This window comes from Mus caroli, unplaced genomic scaffold (assembly GCF_978045245.1).
Source record: "Mus caroli unplaced genomic scaffold, Mus_caroli_1 scaffold_4, whole genome shotgun sequence".
NCBI lineage: Eukaryota > Metazoa > Chordata > Mammalia > Rodentia > Muridae > Mus > Mus caroli.
In genome coordinates this window covers 93552717-93577468 of record NW_028227259.1, presented here as the reverse complement: position 1 = coordinate 93577468, position 24752 = coordinate 93552717, and the positions used below count along the sequence as shown (strand labels likewise).

Sequence of the window (24752 nt, the reverse complement as noted above, 5' to 3'; positions counted from 1 at the left end):
AAATTGCTATGGTGAATTGTTTTCCCTACATGATAATGATGTGAGCATGCATTGCCATGGTATGTGTATGGAGAATGTGGTAGGATCAGTGCTTTGCTTCTACCATTAAATAAGTTCCAGGGATCAAACTCAAGCAGTTTATCTATTGAGCCATCTCATTGGCCTCTATTTTTTCTACCTTTTAATCATCAAAATATACAAAATTGCCTGTCAAAGTCCTGATGGGTGTAGATTACACACTGTCTAGTCACTTATTGCCCTTCTTGTGAAACAGTTCATGCATTCATGGAATCCCCCCCCCCCCCCCCCCGTTCATTGGGTCTCTCTGCAGCTTCAAGAAGATAGAACTATTAGCTTCCCCAAGTTCCTTCTAGGTCCAGTGTTCTGACTCAGCAGTTAGGGATTGTGTTCCTGGTCCTCACGAACAGCACATTTCTGGCCAAGGGAGAGATCCTAGCCTCACACTGACCCTGGCTAATGAGTCATGACAAGTGCTGGTTGTTTACTCATGGTCTGGAGTGGGAACTGGATGAATGAGTGTTGATATTTCCAGACTCTGAGATATGCTTACTTTCTAACAACACACGATCCATTGTTTTGATAGTGATTTTTAGTCCACTAAAGCATGAAAAGTCCTGTGTTCTTAATTAAAGGCTCCAAGGAACCTGACTACTAGTACAGTTTTGAAGTATGTTTTAGTTTGACTCCGAATGGGATGAGGAAATATAACCATTATAAAGCATGCGTGCGTATGCACGTGCACGCACACACACGATCATTAATTATGAAGTTAAGTAGAAGGAACTGTCCCTTAGATGGGCTGTTAGGGACATACCAGTCATTCCAGGATACAGTTGTCATGCCCCTGGATGGAAGTATCCTCCTCTCACGAAAAACTTCTCACATGTTACATCTGATGAATGTCCAGCCAGACCAATGACAATTCTGGTTTTTGAGGGTATTGGGACCTCTTGGAGGGCGTATGAAGATACAGATTTATGGGCACAACTCCAGAGTGTCACATTTATTAAATCTGCAGAGGGGCCTGAATTCTAATCCTTTCTCAGTGAGTAGCAGACTCTAGTACTTGACTGTTCCTTGTTTATAAGTCGTAATGCTGCATGCTGGCATCCTTGGCTGTATTAGTCAGGGTTCTCTAGAGGGACATATGTATGTGTATGGGTTTTATTAGAATGGCCTACAGGCTGTGGTCTAGCTAGTGAAGCAATGGTTGTCTACCACTGGAAAGTCTGAGAATCCACTACAGCTACTCCATCCTTGAGAGTAGATGTCTCATCTGATCTTCAGTATACTCTGGAATCTCAAAGAAGTAGACTCCTAATGCCAGTGAAGCAATGGACATGCCAGTGAGAGCAAGAACAAACGGGCAAAGAGAGCAAGCAAGCTTCCTCCTTCCATAATCTCTCTCTCTCTCTCTCTCTCTCTCTCTCTCTCTCTGTGTGTGTGTGTGTGTGTGTGCTGCCTGAAGAAGGTGTGGCCCAGGTTAAAGGTGGATCTTCCCACCTCAAAAGAGCTAGATTAAAGGTGTATCTTATCATCTCAAAGGAACCAGATTAAAAGTGATTCTTCTACTTCAAATGGCTTAATTAAGAATAAACCCCTCACAGGTATACCCAGCTGCTTGGGGTTAGTTAATTCTAGATGTAGTCAAGAATAACCATCACACCAGATGACCTACTTTTGCTGGTTGAATTTATTTTGTCTGTAATACTGTCTTGGCCCTTGCCCACTGCTCTGTCATAATCCCAGCCAGCTAGACTCAGCACCTGTCAGCCTCAGACTGAATTAAGTATGGACATCTACAACTTCCTGTCAAGAGCCTTTGGCTGGAAGTTCTACATTCTTTGGAATTCCTCATGAGTGCCATCTTTATGGGCAGTGGCCAGGTTCTGGTAGAACACCGAAACTCGGTGAATTTGAACAAGTCTTTTAACATGTCATGAGCCATGGTTTCTGCCTCTGATTCAGGCCAGTATTTCCTGGTGCAGCTCTGAGGTGGTTGTTTGTGTTGTTTGAGTGGCTGTGAGTTTCTTAGAAGTACTTGTGAGTTCTGAAAGCCTTTTTGCTCCTACTGAGTGATGGTGGACTGGGCCTTGAGTGTGGTTGTTCTTGAGACTGTCAGTCATACTGTGCTTTAGCATCTAGGACCATCTGTGCTCTCAGATCTCTGTGCGTAGAGCATGCAGTCTGCTAGCATACTTGCTTTACACTTTTCCTCAGCCCTCATCTGTGTCCGTACTTTCAATCCATAACATCCCGTCTGCAGCTATGGCTCTGAGTCCTGTCTCTTCAGTGCTGGCTCTTGGATGTGTTTGGCCCTGACCTTTCTTCTGAACCCTAGCCTTGTGTGTGTATGCTGCTGCCTTTCTGCATCTCCTCTGAAACATCAAATGGAGCAGATCACAAATTTAAGAGGGCCATAGATTGATCCCTGATTGCCACTGCAGTGTGCCTTTCTCTGAAAAGAAATGGAGGTACTTTTTACTCAGGTCAACAATCGAAGCTTATTCTAGAACCTTCTTTCTTAGCCTATATCTCCTACTAAATCTATTACATTTGACTGATTTGAATCTTATTGTATCTCCAGGTCAATAGTCACTGTGATCTCTTTCCTGGATTTTTTTTAATATATATTTTTTATTAGGTATTTTCCTCATTTACATTTCCAATGCTATCCCAAAAGTCCCCCATACCCTCCCCCCCCCATTCCCCTATCCACCAACTCCCACTTTTTGGCCCTGGCGTTCCCCTGTACTGGGGCATATAAAGTTTGCAGGTCCAATGGACTTCTCTTTCCAGTGATGGCCAACTAGGCCATCTTTTGATACATATGCAGCTAGAGTCAAGAGCTCCAGGGTACTGGTTAGTTCATAATGTTGTTCCACCTATAGGGTTGCAGATCCCTTTAGCTCCTTGGGTACTTTCTCTAGCTCCTCCATTGGGGACCCTGTGATCCATCCAATAGTTGACTGTGAGCATCCACTTATGTGTTTGCTAGGCCCCGGCATAGTCTCACAAGAGACAGCTATATCAGGGCCCTTTCAGCAAAATCTTGCTAGTGTATGCAATGGTGTCAGTGTTTGGAGGCTGATTATGGGATGGATCCCTGGATATGGCAGTCTCTAGATGGTCCATCCTTTCATCTCAGCTCCAAACTTTGTCTCTGTAACTCCTTCCATGGGTGTTTTGCTCCCAATTCTAAGAAGGGGCAAAGTGTCCACACTTTGGTCTTCCTTCTTCTTCAGTTTCATGTGTTTTGCAAATTGTAACTTATATCTTGGGTATTCTAAGTTTCTGGGCTAATATCCACTTATCAGTGAGTACATATCATTTGAGTTCTTTTGTGATTGGGTGACCTCACTCAGGATAATGCCCTCCAGGTCCAACCATTTGCCTAGGAATTTCATAAATTCATTCTTTTTAATAGCTGAGTAGTACTCCATTGTATAAGTGTACCATATTTTTTGTATCCATTCCTCTGTTGAGGGGCATCTGGGCTCTTTCCAGCTTCTGGCTATTATAAATAAGGGTGCTAAGAACATAGTGGAGCATGTGTCTTTCTTACTAGTTGGAACATCTTCTGGATATATGCCCAGGAGAGGTATTGCGGGATCCTCCTGTAGTACTATGTCCAATTTTCTGAGGAACCGCTAGAGTGATTTCCAGAGTGGTTGTACAAGCTTGCAATCCCACCAACAATGGAGGAGTGTTCCTCTTTCTCCACATCCTCGCCAGCATCTGCTGTCACCTGAATTTTTGATCTTAGCCATTCTGACTGGTGTGAGATGGAATCTCAGGGTTGTTTTGATTTGCATTTCCCTGATGATTAAGGATGCTGAACATTTTTTCAGGTGTTTCTCAGCCATTCGGTATGCCTCAGGTGAGAATTCTTTGTTTAGCTCTGAGCCCCAATTTTAATGGGGTTATTTGATTTTCTGGAGTCCACCTTCTTGAGTTCTTTATATATATTGGATATTAGTCCCCTATCTGATTTAGGATAGGTAAAGATCCTTTCCTAATCTGTTGGTGGCCTTTTTGTCTTATTGAGGATGTCTTTTGCCTTGCAGAAGCATTGCAGTTTCATGAAGTCCCATTTGTCAATTCTCGATCTTACAGCACACGCCATTGCTGTTCTATTCAGGAATTTTCCCCCTGTGCCCATATCTTCGAGGCTTTTCCCCATTTTCTCCTCTATAAGTTTCAGTGTCTCTGGTTTTATGTGGAGCTCCTTGATCCACTTAGATTTGACCTTGGTACAAGGAGATAGAAATGGATCAATTCGCATTCTTCTACATGATAACCACCAGTTGTGCCAGCACCATTTGTTGAAAATGCTGTCTCTTTTCCACTGGATGGTTTTAGCTCCCTTGTCAAAGATCAAGTGACCATAGGTGTGTGGGTTCATTTCTGGGTCTTCAATTCTATTCCATTGGTCTACTTGTCTGTCGCTATACCAGTACCATGCCGTTTTTATTACAATTGCTCTGTAGTAAAGCTATAGGTTAGGCATGGTGATTCCACCAGAGGTTCTTTTATCCTTGAGAAGAGTTTTTGCTATCCTAGGTTTTTTGTTATTCCATATGAATTTGCAGATTGCTCTTTCTAATTCATTGAAGAATTGAGTTGGAATTTTGATGGGGATTACATTGAATCTGTAGATTGCTTTTGGCAAGATAGCCATTTTTACAATGTTGATCCTGCCAATTCATGAGCATGGGAGATCTTTCCATCTTCTGAGATCTTCTTTAATTTCTTTCTTCAGAGACTTGAGGTTCTTATCGTACAGATCTTTCACTTCTTTAGTTAGAGTCAAGCCAAGGTATTTTATATTATTTGTGACTATTGAAAAGGGTGTTGTTTCCCTAATTTCTTTCTCAGCCTGTTTATCCTTTGTGTAGAGAAAGGCCATTGACTTGTTTGAGTTAATTTTATATCCAGCCACTTCACCGAAGCTATTTATCAGGCTTAGGAGTCCTCTGGTGGAATTTTTAGGGTTACTTATATATAGTATCATATCATCTGCAAAAAGTGATATTTTGACTTCTTCTTTTTCAATTTGTATCCCCTTGATCTCCGTTTGTTGTCGAATTGCTCTGGCTAAGACTTCAAGTACAATGTTAAACCGGTAGGGAGAAAGTGGGCAGCCTTGCTTAGTCCCTGATTTTAGTGGGATTGCTTCCAGCTTCTCACCATTTACTTTGATGTTGGCTACTGGTTTGCTGTAGATTTCTTTTATCATGTTTAGGTATGGGCCTTGAATTCCTGATCATTTCAAGGCTTTTATCATGAATGGATGTTGGATTTTGTCAAATGCTTTCTCAGCATCTAACGAGATGATCATGTGGTTTTTGTCTTCGAGTATTTTTATATACTGGATTACGTTGATTGATTTCCGTATATTAAACCATCCCTGCATCTCTGGAATAAAACCTACTTGGTCAGGATGGATGATTATTTTAATGTGTTCTTGGATTCGGTTAGCGAGAATTTTATTGAGTATTTTTGCATCGATATTCATAAGGAAAATTGGTCTGAAGTTCTCTATCTTTGTTGGGTCTTTCTGTGGTTTAGGTATCAGAGTAATTGTGGCTTCATAGAATGAGTTGGGTAGAGTACCTTTTACTTCTATTTTGTGGAATAGTTTGAGCAGAGTTGGTATTAGTTCTTCTTTGAACGTCTGACAGAACTCTGCACTAAACCCATCTGGTCCTGGGCTTTTTTTGGTTGGGAGACTATTAATGACTGCTTGTATTTCTTTAGGGGATGTGGGACTGTTTAGATCATTAACTTGATCCTGGTTTAACTTTGGTACCTGGTGTCTGTCTATAAATTTGTCCATTTTGTCCAGGTTTTCCAGTTTTGTTGAGTATAGCCTTTGGTAGAAGGCTCTGATGGTGTTTTGGATTTCTTCAGGGTCTGTTGTTATGTCTCCCTTTTCATTTCTGATTTTGTTAATTGGGATGCTGTCCCTGTGCCCTCTAGTGAGTCTGGCTAAGGGATATCTATAGAACATTTTATCCTAACACAAAAGGATATACCTTCTTCTCAGCAACTCATGGTACCTTCTCCAAAATTGACCATATAATTGGTCACAAAACAGGCTTCAACAGATACAAAAATATTGAAATTGTCCTGTGCATCCTATCAAACCACCATGGTCTAAGGCTGATCTTCAATAACAACATAAATAATGGAAAGCCAACATTCACATGGAAAATGAACAACACTCTTCTCAATGATACCTTGGTTAAGGAAGGAATGAAGAAAGAAATTAAAGACTTTTTAGAGTTTAATGAAAATGAAGCCACAACATACCCAAACTTATGGGACACAATGAAAGCATTTCTAAGAGGGAAACTCATAGCTCTGAGTGCCTCCAAAAAGAAACTAGAGAGAGCACACACTAGCAGCTTGACAACACACCTAAAAGCTCTAGAAATAAAGGAAGCAAATTCACCCAAGAGGAGTGAGTAGTCGGCAGGAAATAATCAAACTCAGGGGTGATATCAACCAAGTGGAAACAAGAAGAACTATTCAAAGAATCGAGCTGGTTCTTTGAGAAAATCTTCCCTGGATGTTATAGGGGCCTGCTTGCTAGCTCTTTTGGTCATTTTTGCCTTTTTGTGTCTGTCACTGAACTCCAATGCTATGTCTGGATTCAACAAACTTTCATCTGTTTATAAGCCCTTCAAATGGCTTCCCAGGAAAGTCAGACTAAATGCCATAATTTTTAAAACCCTAAGTCAGTGGTTCCAATAATCACTGTTTTAGATATAATAAGCCTCTTACTAAGCATGGGTGCCTCTTTAACCCCATCCCAGTATCATCCCTCCAGAGAAACAGTTGATTGTGTCTGTGTAAAGGCCAGTGTGATTAGATTGAGAACCCAGTAGTTGGTTTCAGTCTGCAGTTCAGCTGCAGGCTCCTTATTCTCCACAAGGGACCCTATGGGCCCCAGAATTCCCTTAAGGGCATCACTGTGGAGGTTCCCATTGGATTGGCCACGAGGGACCTCAGAGTTTGTACTTCTAGCATGTTTAGGGTAATACTGCAAGAGGCACCTGCTAGTGTGATGCAATTCTTTTCTAGTTTTTATTTTTTTATCTGTATTTGGGCATTCTAATGATTTCTTGTTTGTTTGTGTTTTGTTTTTTAAACAGCCTAATTTTCCCTGTCTCTGGCCTGCTTCTTAGAATAATCTCTTTTAAAGTTCCAAGTAGAAAATCTAGAAGTTAACATGCATCATTGTGTGTTGAATTCAGTTTTTAAAGATGGTTTTCTTGGCTATTCTAGCTAAGGCAGAGAAGTCAGTCTAGTGTGTCTGCAGCTGTCTGTGGCTCTATTGTTGATTCTGCTCTCAGTGGGAGTCTCTGCTGGGGTCATGGCTTGTAGCACCTAGAACAAAACTCTTTCCATAGATCTCTGATAATGATTGATAATACAGTTTCTGTTCAACAAATTAATCTTAAAGGTCACTGGTGTGCAGATTGGAATTGAGGATTGATTGTTCCTCTGAGAGATAAGCTACCGAAAACCTTTATTCGTGGTTTTTAGTTTCACCTGTGAATGCTCATGAATTGAAGACAGATGTGTGAACATGAAATAGTTTAAGATTTAGAATTTCGAGCCTTTCATATGAATGGATGTTATCCACATTAATTATATTTCAAAGCTTTTGATTTCTTTTTTTCTCTTTCACTTTTATTTCCTTTCTTTCCCACATAATCTGGAGTTGGCATCGTCTTGACCTTAATCCCCAATTGAGTTTTACAGGTAGTAGTGGGTAACAGCAGTGTTAATAATTGCTATTAAACAAGAGAGACACAACAAATCACCATGGTGACCTGTTTTTGTTTGTTTTAAGGAGAGAACCTTTCACATTTCGTAGGAACCCTATACTTCGGACTAATTCATTGGAAGTAATGCAATATGCTGAAATGCTAACTGCTCAGTTAAGGTTGTCACTATAGCAACCTGTCACTATAGCAACCTGACGTTCTAGGTTTGGAGTCCGGAGCATGGATATACTACTTGTTTAAAGCCGATGTCTCACGTAGTCCATGCATGGTAAATATCACAACTATTGACTGTATGGAGACACAGGGCCCCAGTCCCTGACACTAACCTGTTCCCTTGCATCCCCAGAGTTTCAGCATCCTTAACTGAAGGAAACAACCTGAGCACCCAGCCCCTCCCCCTCCTTCCCCTTTGGTATGTAGAACTGTGTTTATAACTCAGTTTATAACTCTTTGAGCATCTCTCCATGAAAGAACACAACAAAGCCTCTTAAAGAAGAACAGACATGCCTGTAGCTCTTTGTCTGGAGTTCCTTGTGAGCTTCTTCCTCACCCATCCACATTAGCATGTCTGCTGGTGGTGTCCTTGTTCAAGTCTTGTGTAGGCAGCCATGTTTATTCCCTAACCTTTATCATTTGGACTTACTCTCATGATTTCTTATGTTCTTGTGGCTGAAGTTTTACTTTCTCTGCTTCTTGAACGGGTGTGAGGAGACCTGGACTGAGTGGGATGGAATCATTGATCTAGTCACTTTTTATTGCATGTCTAATATGCAAATGCTGTGGATGCACCAGGGAGCAAAAGTAAGGGTAGACTTTACTTCCATGGAATTCAGAGGACAGGAAACACTGCCATGCTGTGTCAGCCACTCAACAGAGTGAATAATAAAAAGGTGTCATGGTGCTTTAATAAAAGGGACACTAAGTTATGCAATAAGTATTAGGTTAAGTGACTTGGGCTGGGGGTTGGGGAACAGTTCTTTGAAGAAGGGCCAGTTGTCTTTGCAAAGGAAGAGAACAGTGAGACTATAGAATCAGAGTATCAGCAATGGCTGAGGTGACTGGAGCTTTAGAAGAGAGCTCCTTTGTTACAGCTACTATAAATGTTGTTCCATTCATTCTAGCTAAAATAGAGGAGCACCATGCCAGATTTCCTTGTAGAAAAGATCTTAAGATTGTCAAAAATTCTTCTTTGTAGATGAGTGTCTACATTCAGAAAGTTAGGGTTTTATTGTTAAGAAGGGACATCATGATCGTGGCAGCTCTTGTAAAGGAAAACATGTAACTGGGGCTGGCTTACATTTTCAGAGGTTCAGTCCATTATCATCATGGTGGGAAGTATGGCAGCATCCAGGCAGATATGGTGCTGGAAAAGGAGCTGAAAGTTCTACCTCTTGATCTGAAGAGGAATCAGAAGACTGTGTCACACTGGGCTGGGCATAACTTCAGCATAGGAGCCCTCAAAGGCTACCCCCACAGTGACACACTTTCTCCAATAAGGCCACATCTACTCCAACAAGACCATAACTCCTAATAGTGTCCCTCTCTATTGGCCAAGCATTCAAATACACGAGTCTGTGAGAGCCATTCCTATTCAAACCACCACAATGACGAATCCAGGGAATTGAGAATCTTATCGGGTTTCACAAAACTTCTAGACACTTGCTTTCAGAGCCTGCACTTTTGATCATTATTTTATTTTGATGCCTGGTGAAGTTTCTTAATATTCCACTTAGGCAATTTGAATTAAACACAGATACACAAATGCATATCTCTGAGCACAAACGGATTCCTTGTTTTTGCATATGTATAATGCATACAAACCTGTGTGTATCATTACATAAAATATCCCATATAGATATCTCAATACATTGTGATATATATATATATATATATATATATATAGTATATTATTTATCATCTTATTGTATTTTGAGACTCAAATTTGGATTTGGGGGATGCAGGGAGCCCAGAGTCAGGCATTGGAGCTCTTTTTTTTTTCCATACAGTTTCATTCAGACAGTTACTGTGCCCCAGCTGCATCAGACATGCTGTTTGACTTTGTAGGTCTCTGCTCCCATTTTAAACATAGCACACAGAGAGTCTGTAATCAAGCAATTTGACTTTGAACAGAATTACTAGGCAGGGGGTATAGATGAGTGTAGGTAATTAGTAAATGAAGCTGAGCTGCTGCCTTTCCAGTTTGGGCTCCTTGTTCAGCAGGTGAGTGAATTTGCTAGTGCCTGTTAAAATCCATGCCTCTGGCCTTATCCTCTTCCTGTGAAAGTAGCTCATCTCCAGCCACAGTAGCTGCTTATAGCTTTAAATAGCACAGACGAGGCCTCTGCCAGCTTCCCGAGCCAGCTAGGGTTACGGTGGGGCCAGGGTAGCCTGGCTATGCGGTCTGTGCGAGGCCAGGGAAGGGGTTAGTGAGTTGGCTAGCTGCCTGGGCACCGGTGCAGGAGAGGCATGGTGTAGCACAGCAATTTCCTGCTTTGGGTGAAGCCATAGAGAGCCTAGTGCTGGCTAAGCCTGGGCTTTCACATTCTTCTGTGATATTTTACTGCCCACTCCCCTCCCACCCAATGTTCCTCTCAAAGGAGATTTTGATTTGTGCTGTTCACTGGTTCATAGGGGTGACTGAAGGAGACCAGAAAGGCCTCTCCCCTCTTCAGTTTCTACTCATTTTGTCTAGGATTTCCACTATTAGAAAAAAACATATCACACTCTATCATTATAAATTCCTCTTAAACATCTTTTTTTTTTTTTTAGATTTGTTTATTAGCATAGGTGGTCATGCATGGCAGGCATGCACGTTGATATCAGAGGGCAACTTCTGGGAATTGATTCTCTCCAGGACCACATGGGTCCCTGAATCCAGCTTAGAGCTTCAGGCTTAGCTGCAAGTAAGTGCCTTCGCCAGCTGAACCATCTTGCTTGTCCCAAGTCAGGGATTCCTAGCTCTGATACCATTGCATATGCAGCTGAGTCAACTTGTTGCTAAGGACACAGAGAGTTGGCAGAGGAAACAGGAAACATGAGCACAGATCAGGAAACAGGTGAGAGACTGGGGATGTTCTTGGGTAAGTAGAGCGTCAGGTGGAGACACTAGTAAAGATGGCGTGTATTCTGTATTCTGTTTGCACAGGTTTATTTAGCCTAACCTCAATGTTGCCCATTTCTTGGCTTCGAAGGTTGAGGTTGAAAGAAGATGAACAATTGCATTTCTCAAAGTTCCACCAGGGGCCACTTAGGTGACTGAAGTACTTCCTGCTGATGTATGGCCATAACTAGCTTCCTGTCAGAGATACACTGGTTGTGTTGGCTGTTTGTTTGACTTGCCTTGCTCCACATGACTGGCTTATGGAGGATTCCTCTTTATGAACTCCTCCTTGGTGGAGTTCAAGCAGGGACTCTGAGGATGGGTTTTTTTTCCCCAGGTTCTCTGGGCATGGCTGAACGTTTCTTTGTGAGAAGGGTATCCTACACATCTCAGGCTTTTTTTTTTGATCCAGCTGGCTTACCTACAGTTTGTCTTGAAGCAGGTATTTTGTCTCAGTGAAATGGAATCATGAAGAGAGAAGTTTGTCCATTGTGATGGACAGGAGTAAGGATGTTTGCCTCTGGGTGCCCTTCCCAGTGTGATGCTAGGAGCGCCTGTGCTGAGAGCCTGGCTGGAGAGTGAAAGGCCTGGGATTCACCTCTAGGGCTACAGGGTCAGTCCTTGGCTGTTAAAAGTAAATTTCTGGTTTTAAACCAATTCTCAGAGGAACTCAACCAATACCAGTGTGGGGTTGACTGAATTTCTCACTGGCAATGCAAAAAAAATAGGAACCCAGATACAGCAGCTTCTGCCTCCAGCACCTTCTACCTAGCACTCGGTTATCAGTGCAGAGCGCTTCAAGGAGGCCCTAGCGCTGCTTCCTATTCTGCCTGCTTCTGTGGGTTTGCTTCCTCTCAGCTCACTCAGATGCTTCAGGTAGTAATGGAGTTATTATTCATTGCAGCATCCCATTCAGCTGACTCCCCTACCTAACTTTCACTCAGTGCAGCTTCATGCTTGTGATAATGCAAGTCAGGAAGACTGACAGCCTCATTTTACATACTACCCATAACAAGAGCAAACTGGGTTAGGATCCACACTGGAAGTAGTGCTTGATTCCTGGCTTTCCCATACTGGATATAAATAAATGTCAGTTTCCTTTGCAGTACACTAGTGGTGGTAAGTGTGACTTCATCACCACCTCATAGATTACTCTGAGCAATAAATGATTCACACAAGCCTGTAGTACAGTGCCTGAGATAAACATAGTTCCCCCACTTCTTTAGACTTGCTCCATGTGTTGCTTACATGGTCTTGCCCATTGCCATAGAATGTGGCCAATGGGAACTGATTTAGAAAAGGCGTAGTGATGTTTTCCTGGGGAGAACAGGAGATCTGTGACACTTCTAAGGACCAGGTGCACATGTCTTCCTGCCTGTCTCCCCTCTTCTCTTCCAAGGCCTTCCATTTTGTTGATCCTGAAAGCGCTGCCATTTTCTTATTTCTAACAGCATTTTGGGAGGCTACATATCAGGAGTGTGCCAGATCCTTCTGGGACAGATCATAACAAGGGCATGTGAAGGAAGTCAAAAGGATACTTTCAAGTATATGAACTAAAACAGAAAGAAAAGCTGTGTGTGTAGGGGGGGGGAGGGGATGGATGGAAGGAGGGAGGGAGCGAGGGAGGGAGGAAAGGAGGGAAGGAGGGAAGGAAGGAGGGAGAAGGAGAGACAGCACATGGGGAATAAAAATTGCCCTAAAGCTTGTGACCGTTAAGCTTTAAAAAGCAAATACATTGGGTGAATTTTAGTTTTGGTGATAGAGAACAAGGCACATTGCTCCTTCAAAGCATCTTTCCCCAATGGAGCCAAACTGAAGTAAGACGTGCGGTAGCTTCTGGTACACACACTGAATCTTGATCATGAAATCGTCCTTGAGAAGGCGACACCTCAACCCTTGTACTTAACCAGCTGTGCCTTCTTTCTCCTTCCACCAGCTGAAGTGCTCTCCTTATGCTAGGATCATATGTTAAAGATATTGTTCAGGTTATGCCTGGAAATAATGTCACGGTGAGTCACTTTTGTGTGGGCTGCGTTTTGGTAGGCTTACTGATTTCTTGAGCTAACAGGAGCAATACACATATCCGTAAACTGTTTTCAAAAGCTTTAAAGAAGTTTTCAATGTGGAATTTTCATATCTAATCCTCAATTTAAATGTAAGAAAATATGTAGATTTGTTTGACATGCTACATAGCACAAGCCATACGTTTTCTTATGTATCTAATTTTAATTTTACTGGTATTTGCATATAGTTTCACTATTTGGCTTAATTTAGTTTCATTATACAAAAAATTCAAACAAACAAAAAAAAACATGTGGCTATAACATGAAACCACAAGACCTTGATTTTTTTTTTTTTTTTTGGTCTCATGTTGTTTTTAATTGACATCATTATGTGTCTCTGTGGGTGAAATGTGATGCTTTGATACATAGGTATTTAACAGGGGTCTTGGCCTAAGATGGTGCCATCTAGTAGTGTCACAGATCTCCTGTTCTCCCCAGGAAAACATCACTACGCCTTTTCTAAATCGGTTCCCATTGGCCACATTCTATGGCAATGGGCAAGACCATGTAAGCAACACACGGAGCAAGTCTAAAGAAGTGGGGGAACTATGTTTATCTCAGGCATTGTACTACAGGCTTGTGTGAATCATTTATTGCTCAGAGTAATCTATGAGGTGGTGATGATGTTCCAAAGACAGAGATGATAAAAAGGAAGGAAAGGATTTTGATCAAAATGGACACTTTGGGACAATGGAGAGGACCCGTCTCCACCCATCTTCAGGGATGAGGCGTGAGCTTTGGTTTGAATAGAGGAAGGACTTGGGCAAGGACAGAAAGACGTGTGGTTCATGGTCATTACCTGAGGTCCTACTGTGCAAGCTCACTGTGCAGATGTCGCTTTTGCTTGAGGTGATAATTCAGTTTCTATGAGATGATTGCCTCGGCTTATGGTTGGTCTCATCATGGGGAGATCTGTTGGAAAGGCTTTACTTTTCCTGGGGTGGGATCCCGGACGACTAAAGGTTTGTTAATGAAGAATAAAGACCTTCAGGCATCTGAGAGATCTGAAATGCAATGTAAAGGCTGATGATAAGAAACCCTGCTTGCTCTTGGCTTTCTGCTTTCAGCCTAGAAGCTCTGGGTTAGAATTTTAGATGGATTTTCCTTAAGTGACTCATAACCTATGTACAGAGTCAAGCTCCCCCCCCCCCCCCCGCAATCAAAAGGAGACAGATGCAAAGTGCCAGACCATCAGCTTCTTTTCATTTACCTTGTGGACCCCAAATTTTGTAACAAAAGCAGTTTCTAAGTGTGAGTGTGTGTGTATTGTGGAATGGCCATATTGGATATATCAATTTCTTCAAAAGGTCATCATTGTCTTGTTATAGGAGCATTTAATACCATTCCCTTTAACTTTTGAAGTGGATGAAGCATTATTATTAACCCTGGTTATTACTATATGTAGTTGAGTACTAGACTTCTAGCTAAGTGATATCTGACTACTCTTTTCTTTTTTTGGGGGGGGGGGGTTAGGGATCTAGCCTATGGTTTCCATGTTTCCAAGGCAAATGGTGTAATATTGCACTACATCCATCCTCAACCTCAAGCTTTTTGTTTCCAGAACATTTATCCTATAAACAAACATCCCAACTTATAAAGAGTGCAATTCCCAGGTTAAAAAAATTGAGATTTCCCCCCTCCGAATTCTCTTATGTTTGTTAAGATCAGGGGATTGGCATGTCATAGTTCTACATGTCAGAAGTCCTAGCACTTGGTAAGGTAAGGCAGAGGATTCCCAGTTAAGAGGTAACCTGGACTATATAACAAGACTTTCACTTTCCCATGAAGTGAAAATATTGTTTCAGATCTCATTAAAAAGCAAAGATATGTCAATCTTCTGTCACTGCCAAAAGTCAGCTTCAAGGAGGGGACTTTAGTCTTGGCTCATGACTGGAGAGGTTTCAGTCATTGGCCACTTAGATGTGCTTCTGGGTGTGTGTGGTGTAAGATACCTTGGTGGGAGGATATGGCTGCTCACCTTACTGCCTGGGTGCAGAGAGAAGAGTGAGGGCTTGGGGGCAAGGTGTGTCTTCCAGAGACAGATCCCCCCCAGTGACCTGCTTCACCTCAGTAGCAAGTTCAGCAAAAGGATTCTTCAATGTAGCTCATGGGCTTCCTGCCCAAATCATCCAGTCATCTCAATAGTGCCACCAGCTGGGGACAAAGCCTTCAACACTGGAGCTTTGGGATCCTCCAATGCAGACTGAATATGCGTACCTTTATTTTTACTTAATTTTTGGAGTAGTGAATTGCTGTCTCTTTGCTCTAAACGTTATTATTGGGCAGTGTCCAAGTTTTTAAGACTAACAGTTATTCATGTAGTCGAGGGATGATCATCATCTCCCATCTACCCAGATAGGTAAAATAGTCTAAAAATACAAATGAGTATTTAATTTCAGGTGTTAAGGCTGAATTTGAAGCAGCTGTTGGTATCATGAGAAACAACACACTTTAATATGGACTCAGTTTGATCGCCCACCCCCGACCCTGCTTGAAGTTGACATTTTAACTTTTATAATGGTTATAACCTTTTAAAAAGTGTCTTAGGCATTGTTCATGTTGTCAAAAGTGAAGATTGTTCTTTTTTCGTTATGATTCATTTTTGTATCGGATCCCAAGCAGTGGGTTATGTAAGTGAGGTGCTTGAACAGAATTGAACAGAGACTGTGTGGGAGACTTCAAAATTCCATTAGATAAGTATAATCAGCCCACATTTAGCCTTATGTTAGTAATGAAAATGGCCTAAGTTCAGAGAATCACTACTTAAATTCTTTTTCACAGTACATGGGATGAAATATAGACTTAGGTTTTGTAGTGAGCTTAGTCCTCTCTTGAGGTGACTGACCTCAGTCCCTTCTCAGTTTCTGGCCTTTGAGTCTGCAATGTTCTAAACTGCTTCATGAACTACTCAATAAGCAACAGCCCTGTCATCCATCAGGGGTTTAATGAGGACAATGTAGGAGGTACTGTTTAACTCATTTTGCAAAAGAGGACATCTCATGGAACTGAAAAGTTTCTCGGTTGAAGAGAAACTAATTGGATTAAGACATAGTTAATGAGTGTGTACATACTGACAGGTGTTGGAAAGATCAAGGTCTGTTGTGATTGCTGAGGGATGAGACTTGTCCCAGTCCACCCACTCAGAGGCCATTGGTGGGTGGAAACATTTGCGTTGTTGTTTTCTGATTCTGAATTTGTGTGTAGGAGAGAGGATGTACCATTTCCGATTTGACTATGTCCCTCCTTTGCTTCTTGTCCGTTTCAATAATTCAGCCTGCCAGCCCACTCAGACTCTGTCTCTCCAGAGACAGCCATGCCTTTACTTGAAACTCATGGGGTTTCCTTCCTTGAATGATTCAAAGGAAACTTACAGCTGTGTTTTCAGTGGGAGGCATGTAAGCCATCTCAAGTAGAAATCAAGATATTTTGACCTTATTTCGAATGAGGTCTGGGTAGCACATCTTGTGGACTTGTTGAAATCATCTTGTTCCCTTTCTGAAAGCATTTGCTTGTATGTGGCTACTATGGTTTTCCTTAAATAAAGTAGGAATCAAGATAGGAAGCCTCCCAGCTTAAATGGCAAGTTTGACAGGCAGAATGTAGCAGAAGTTATAGGAAATGTACTGTATCTGGGGGAGGGCTTATGTTTTGACATTGAGTGTTATTTTTTGAGGATGTAGCTCTGTAGAACTTGGGGATGGTTATAGTTTAAGTCTGACTTTCATGATAAAGTAATGCTTGCTCTATCCCAGGCAGAACACCAAGGGCTTTATGTGTGTTATGTTACCCAATCTCGAAGACAACCTCAGAAGCCAGAGTAAGTGTTTTTAGTGCTGTCAATACCATGTTGAAATTGATTTGAGGTTAGCTGCTACTTGTAAGAGAGTACAATTGTTGTTGAAGTAGAGAAAGGAAGTCACTGTGAAGAACTGGTTTTAAGTAGAAAGGGCCCAGATTTCTTATCACACATGCATATTTGAATTAAGGGCGTCGAGCATGAAAGACACTATGTAAAATGTTTTGGTGAAGATGTATATTCTGAAGTATAGCCTGCTCTCTTTCAAAGCTCATAGTCCCCTAATGCTTGAGTCTTGACGGAAGTGAATATGTATTTGGTGTATAAGTGATAGAGTTGCTGGAAGATTACCAGCTAGCTGGATGCCAATTTGATGCATATCTTGAGAGAGAAATTACCTCAGAGAAAAAGACTAGATGCTGTGATCTTGATTTGGTTTTGAACACCAAGAGTCAGAGAAATTCTGAACATAAGAAGATGTCTTTCTTTGTATTTTTATGCAACTCTAGATCTCAAAATATTTATATCTGTGTGTGCACAAAAAACTGAGAGAATCATGCCTTCAGTGTGTGGGAAACACGACTTGGCATCATCTAGAACTTTGTGTGATGTATATGGGTTTAGGGGTCCTGTATCATCATGACATTTATTAAAGTTGATGGGTGTCATTGGTGATGACAGATGGGGAAGACTTAGCTCTGCAGAGCTTACATTGAGAGTTAGAGATGGAGTAGGGAAGAGAGCGGGAGAAGGAAGAGATATGAACGTGTAGAGGACAGAGTAAAAGTGAGGGTTCTTACTTTAGAGCCAAAGATGTTGAAGAGAAAGCCTTAAACATATATTTAAGTAAACCTAGATGGGAAAAAGGAATGACAGTCTTTATGGATGAAACTAGAGAAGTAGGAATATAGGCATGACCAATACGGAGCAAGGAGGGGATAGTAAGAGCTTCAGCATAGCCTCATGGTAGAATATAGAGTCAGCTGCCTGTGGCCATGAATAACAGAGTGCTGGCCGTGTCTCTACTCTAGGGTGTTATAAAGTTAGATGGGGTGGGGGGGAAGTAATGGAATGATCATGGTAGAGTTTAGAAACTTAGTTGAGTAGCCATGCAGTAGCTATTTGACAATGAGAGGAGTGCTGAGAATCCAAGTATTGAACCATTCTTGGGTTGAGTTCAGAAGGGGGCTCTGTAACAGTCCTCCAGGGCCACAGCAACCAGAAGAGTTTAAAAAAGGGTGTGCGTGTGTGTGATCCCTGGCAACAAAGGATGCCCGCGAGGTCTTCTGTGGTTGTCTATGGTGCTTTACAGCTCTTTAGAAAGTGAGAGGGCAGGCTTGAGTGCCCTGGAACCAAATCTCCATGCATGCACATCCAACATAAGGAGATGTACATACCCCCCCTCCAACACACACACACACACACACACACACACACACACACACACACACTTTACAACCTGGTTTTGCGTAGTTTCTGCCACTGTCCCCTTTCATTCACTGATGTACAGTTGACATATTAAGCATTATATTATAGACTGCTGCTTTTTCCCTCAAAGGGAAAAAAGCTAAAGCAGTGTGAGAGCTATCTCAGATACATTATTATAGAGTATAATGCATGACAGATGCCAAGGTCAGCGTGGTATTGAAAATTAATTTTGGGATGGTGATAAAGCAGCTTGCAAGTTTTTTTTTTCATGTGAAACAATATGTTCTCACATTTTGTCTGAGTGGAATTTGTGTTGCCTTGAATGGCTATTCTTATCTACTAGCATGTGAGTGACCCACTGAAATAAGTCTCCTGCTGGGGTACTATTTAGTTTCTGATCCAGAATTTTACTTACTATAAATAAAGACATCTACAGTGCTATTAAAATTTCATTTTCGCACTTAAATGTATCAATCTGTTATTTTAGATATAGTTTTGTATTTTAATAATGGTAAGACATTTCTCATTGCAGTTAAGAAAAATAAAATAGCAAATACATTCTGAAATGGTTGGCAGACTCTGCCTATTTTTTTTTTTTTTGCTGCTTACATTTTATTTGGTATGTATATTAGCCAGCTCCACATTTTTTTTTAATAGTGAAATACCTGCTACAGTTAGCTCATAAAGGTTAAAAGGTTTGCCTAGCTTGTGGTTCTGGAGACTGTAATTTAAAATCAGGTATTGTCTTTGGCCTCTGGCAAGCTTGGAATACCATGGCAGGGGTGCAGAGAGCAGGAACCAATACCTTGTGGGTTAGAAGGGGATGAGAAAATGCAATTACATGGTATTTATAAATAATTGATCATGCCCTATTTAAATGTTACTATAGGTTACTAAAGGTTAATAATAAAGTAAAAAAAAAAAAAACCTACCTGAAATAAAAAAGAAGAGGAGTGGGGTGGAGGAAGGGAAGATGCTGAAAAGAAAGGCAAAGAGATGCGATTCCATCGTCTTTTTCAGGATGATGCTTAGGACCCCACGATCTTGCAGGAAGACCTTTGGTCACAACCAAGCTCTTAGCATCGAGTCTAAATAATAATCACCTGAGATGCACCACAAATGCTTGGTAAAACACCAGGCTTGGAGAATAGTTATCATGAGCGTTATATGGAAGCTGGCAGACTAGGGCAACAAAAATACTCCATCTGAGTAGACTCAGGTAGTCTGTGACCACACTCTGGGAAACCCTGCACTGTGTCAACCTGTGAATTGTCAGAGATAGAATTCTGTGAGGCTAGTTCATGAGCAATGAGATCATTTACTGTAGAACCATTATTTTGCCAAAAGGGACCAAAAACTCTCTTGTGATTAAAAAAGAGGTAAACGTTACATTTTGAATTCACATTCTTGTGTGAGAAGCAGCTCTCATATGCATGAGCTGATGGCGCACACGCGTAGTATGTGTGTGTGTGTGTGTGTATGTGTGACAGAATTCCAGACAGACATAGATTGTTTTGTATGTTTCCCTTTTGTTGGAAATATGTTGGTTTCCTCCCACAGATACACAGACAATAGCTGCAGCAAAAGTGTTCTTCCCCTTATATTTCCATCAAAACGTATTCTCATGCATGTAGTTTTTCCTCCTAAAAATAGAGTATTCTTCCCTTTCAGACTTTTGTAGTAGGACTCAACCCCTTGGTCTTCCTGGCTGACATGGCTTTTGCTAAGATTGCCCAGAATGATCTGTATCTCTGGAGTTTACTAGCCTTCATGCCTTTGCCTCCCAGTGCAGAGATGACTATTGCATGTCCTTATATGCTTCATTTTTCTCAGCATCAGATGGTTGGGTTCTAGTGTCTTTTTTCTTACTGAAATATGAGTGATACTGGCATTTTCCATGCCACAAGGCTGTCTTCTGATCGATTAGTTTGAATATCCGTCATATTATTTTACAAGTTTGGGATTCCTCTTCAACTCTAGCCTTTCAGAGAAAGCAAGAGGAGGAGGAAGAGTTCTCCCTCCATATTCTCCAGAAGCGTTGTCTGTAGCTCTTTTGACATATGACATGTTATGATTAAGTTAGAAACTACAGGGCTAATGGTGTAGATGCTCAGACCTCATGTATTCTATTTCTTAACTATGATAGAGTTGAACTCAGGGCTCCGCAACACTGTCTGCATAGCTATTTCCACAGCACAGGTCTCAGTTTTTATAGTTACCTTTAAGGCAGAACAATTCCAACAGCCTTGCTCTGCTTCTAACTGGAATGTATGGATGCCATAGGAAGAAAGTCTTTCCTCAGTTGGGGCCTGAATTTCCCATCAGATGACAGTTCTTTATGCAGGCCGGTTTGCAGATTTGGGAAGCTGACAAACATGGAGACTGGATTTATACCTGAGAGACATACTGGGTGATAAAACTTCTCTTTGTGAAATATGATGGGAACCCTGAAGGTTTTGAACTTTGAAGATATGATATCAACCTAGTAAATTTTCCTGATGTGTGCCTGAATGCTTATTGATATAGATTTTTCTTTGAGGTAGCATAAGCTAAACTATATAGAACTCTATCCAACATCTTTAGAAACTAAGGGAAGTGTGGAAGAAAGGCCTCTAGTCCACATGAAGTGAAGAGACCATTATGTCACTGTTCTCCCCACTGGACTCTAAAATGAACCTCACTGTTCATTATTTCTCCTTAGAGAAACTTCAGTGCAATTAAAATCATGGATGTCTAGCATAATCCATCATCTCTGAGACCTGCTGTGTGGGTCCTGGAGGTGGAACATGTCAGGACCCCAGATGTGGTAGTGTGTGGGTCCTGGAGGCACATTCCTCTACCTGTGCCATTGTGACAGCAGTGCTTTTGAGGATTAGTCCCCATCATGGAACCTGCATTCGGCATACAGTAAAGGCTGGACAGGAACAATCTGATCTCGGCTGTGAAAGGAAAGGCGAGCTCTGGATGCCTCGGTTCTGACAGTCCCGCCATGGAGCTATTTGACATGGTAAAACATCGCTAAAATGAAAACTTTTATTGACCAATATTGCTTTTGCCAACTGAAGTCTAAAGTGTTGGCACTCAGTTAATTTTGCCAAACACATGGCAAGGAACTACATGCAATTAAACTATTCTGTATGATTTCAGATGTTCCTTTCTCAGGCTACCACTGTGGGAGTGACAGCTGGTTTGGAGGGAGCAAAGTGATCAATTTTCTGTATAAATTTATAATTCATAGAAAATTATATGAGAAGAAATAAGAAAGTTCTTGCTCCCTAACAGCAAATTGACTAGCACACTGATAAGTACACACACACACACACACACACACACACACTCACACTAATGTTTAACTAGTATGTAAGCCACCAATTTTAATTTGAGCAATAATTAACTGAGGCCTACCTCTCCCCAGACCAGAGACACCAGCCTGTAAGAAGGGAAAGAGTCTCCAAATAATCTTATGGGGGATGTAGTCAACTGACTTCTTATAGGATGCCAGGAACACACTCGAATCAAATAGTTTGTTCCACAACTCCTGTTGAAAAGACTGGATGTTCACAAGCAGAATAACAATTCATATCCGTTATATCATATTGGATACAAAACTGAGTTACTTTAAAGCTCCCAACATTTGATCCTAACCATCAAAATACTAGAAGAAAACCCAGGGAAAAATCTTCATGACTTTGATTTGGGTAATACATTTTTACAAAGCTTGTTTTCATATATAGCTAAAGAACAAACATTGAAAGCAAAACCAGCCAAGCGGTATTACATCTAACTAGGAAGCTTCAACATAGCAAGGTAGAAGTAAAAAGGTAAATGAGAGAAAGCATTTGCAAACTATATGTCCCATCCTTAATATGTAACATATATGAGAAACTCAGACCCTTCTCCAAAAGGATGACAAATAGACAGTAGATAAGTAGAAAGATGCTCTACCACATCCATCATAACAAAGCAAGCCCAAGCCACCTGTGGACTCTTCCTCCCAGAGGAAATGTTTGTTGAAATGGCTGTTACCAGCAGAAAGGCAAGTGTTGCATGTAAGGTTGATCCTTGTAAACTGATTTTGGGAGAGTGAGTTGGGACAGACACTGGAAAACCATATAGAGCTTGTTAAAAAGAGATGAAAGGTAGGACTACCGCATGACCCAGTACTCACAGTTTTGGATACAAATAGGAGATTTTGGAGTTGTCAGAGAGATATTTTCATTTCACATCCATCATTGCAGCAATTAATGGACAAGATATAGAAACAATATAAGTATCTATTAGTGTATGGAATGAAAAGAAAGGGGGGATGAGGACACACAACAGAATTTCTGCAACTTAAAAAAGGAAATCCTGGTATTCATGAAAATATGAGTGAACCTAGAGAACCAGTTAAGAGAAATAGATCAGACACAGGAGCTAGGCATTACCATGTCATTTATAAGTAAAATCTATCTGAACCCATCAAACTCAAATAAACAGAATAAAGGGAGCTTCCGGGAAGATATGTGGTGGAGATAGGGAATCACTGGTCAAAAGTTACAGACTTTTCAGTTTTAAGAGGAATAAGGGCCAGAGAGATGGCACAGTTGCCCATAGAAAGCCACACTGGGAGCATGAATCAGTAACTCAAACCCTGAGGAAGTGAAGACAGGTGGATCCCTGGATCTCACGGGCCAGCCAATCTATGAAACTTAGTCTGGTCTCACGGGCCTCCAGTTTCTGGAGCTGGTATTAGGGGCTTGTGGTATCAGGCCTTTCTCCTCATCTACACGCCAATTGTACTATGCTTTAAAGATGTGGTTACTGGGGTCAGTGCCATGAGGGTGGGATGGAAAGAACTAGCATTTAGAATAAGTGAGGCAAATAAACAGCATGCTAGCAAAAGTTGAAGTATGGCTCCCTCACCTCCACTTTCATCCAAACGGTTATGTCCTGGCATGGAAGATGGGCATCTGAAGAAGTATGGTGTGCGACCACTGTTCTAAGAACCACTGTTCCAACACACTTGTTGTCTACCTGACGTGGGGGAGGGGGAAATCAAGCAAACCTGACAGCCTGGGGACTGATGATGGCTGCTTTTCCCGAAATTTATTGTTGAGGGGTTGTCCTCCTTTCGGCAAAAGAGAGATTAAAGGAATGATGGGCTGCCCCTCCCCTCAAAAAAAACCAAGTGCAGTTCAACTATTTAATGTTATGACTGTTGTGATGATGCTTTGCACAGACTGAAATACGTAATCTAGTATAGAATTGTAAGGATCAAGTGTGTTGAGGGGTAAATTATGCACAGTTTAACTCACTAACTTGAGGTATAAATTTCATGTTTCTTTGCCTTTGATCTCTGTGCTCTATGTAGAGACTACTAGGCTGTCTGGGAATAAAGACAGATGCAGATGTCATTTTTTTCCTTACCTTATTACTTTGGATAGGATCCCTAGTAATTATGAAAACACTGAAAGTGAAAATTTCTCCACTGTGTTTCTAATCATAGAGAAACTGCATCTAGCCATTTACTCTCAGTGTGATGTTACTTGTAATTTTTTTAACCTTTTTATTGGTTCTTTGTGAATTTCACATCGATACAAAGTCCCACTCATCTCCCCTTTCCTCACACCAGCCCTCCACCCATGCAGCCTCCTGCCCAACAGAGAAAAAAAATCTTGCTGTGGAAGCTGTAGTGTGTCTCAGTGTGTCCCCCTTGTCCACACTTCTTTGTTTGCAAATGTTTGTTTCAGTGACTCATTGGTCTGGTTCAAGGCCTGTGGCTTCTGCTACCCTGGTAGTCCTGGAACCTCACTGGGACTCCTGCTGTTGCCCTGTGACATAGAGATCCTGTAGTTTTGGAACTGTAGGACCAGCCCCTTCATGCACTCCAGCAGTTTATTGATGGGATAGATGTTGGGGTGGGCCAATTCAAAGCCCTGGATCTGGGCCTGAAAGATGTGAACTGGTCAGCCCACTGGCTCTCCCACTCTCAGACCCTCAGGGCAGGCTCACCAGTAACTCTTGAAACCATGGCCAGCTCTATCCTGCTGCCCAGGTAATGAGCAGGGCCCACTTTCTCAAGTTTGTAGCTGGTGAGAGACATGGCCACTTCTACTCTCATGACCCTGGGGGTGGCTCTCCTGCCTGCCATAGGTGGTGAGGGATGAGGGAGGGGAAGAGGGCATCTATCCCTCATCCATGCCACAACACAACAGACAAAGGACTGGACCATCTCTTTGCTTTCACACCCTTGAAGTCTGCTTACCTTCAACTACCACATCCAAAACTGCTCTACTGTGCCGCCTAGATAAGGTACAGAACCCACTCTCCCAAATCTTGCATTGCAGCAGGTGAAAGACAGGGCCAGCTCTCTTGCCTGACATAGGTGGCAACAGGAAAGAAGGTGGGGGTGGAGGCATCTCTTCCTCACCCACATCACTACACCCAGACAAGTGGCAGGGCTAGCTTACCCACAATCTCCACATCCAGGGCCAGCATGGTGCATGGATGTACTATGGTGCCCAGGTGAGGTACAGGACTCACTCTCTCAAGTGCTGCAGCTG

General features: G+C 41.8%; 1 protein-coding gene across 2 annotated transcripts in view; it reads left to right on the top strand.

Moving 5' to 3' along the window:
• Adamts3 (ADAM metallopeptidase with thrombospondin type 1 motif 3) overlaps nucleotides 1–24752 on the top strand; it is a 221790-nt gene that overhangs the window by 34936 nt on the left and 162102 nt on the right. The gene's annotated exons all lie outside the window — the stretch shown is intronic.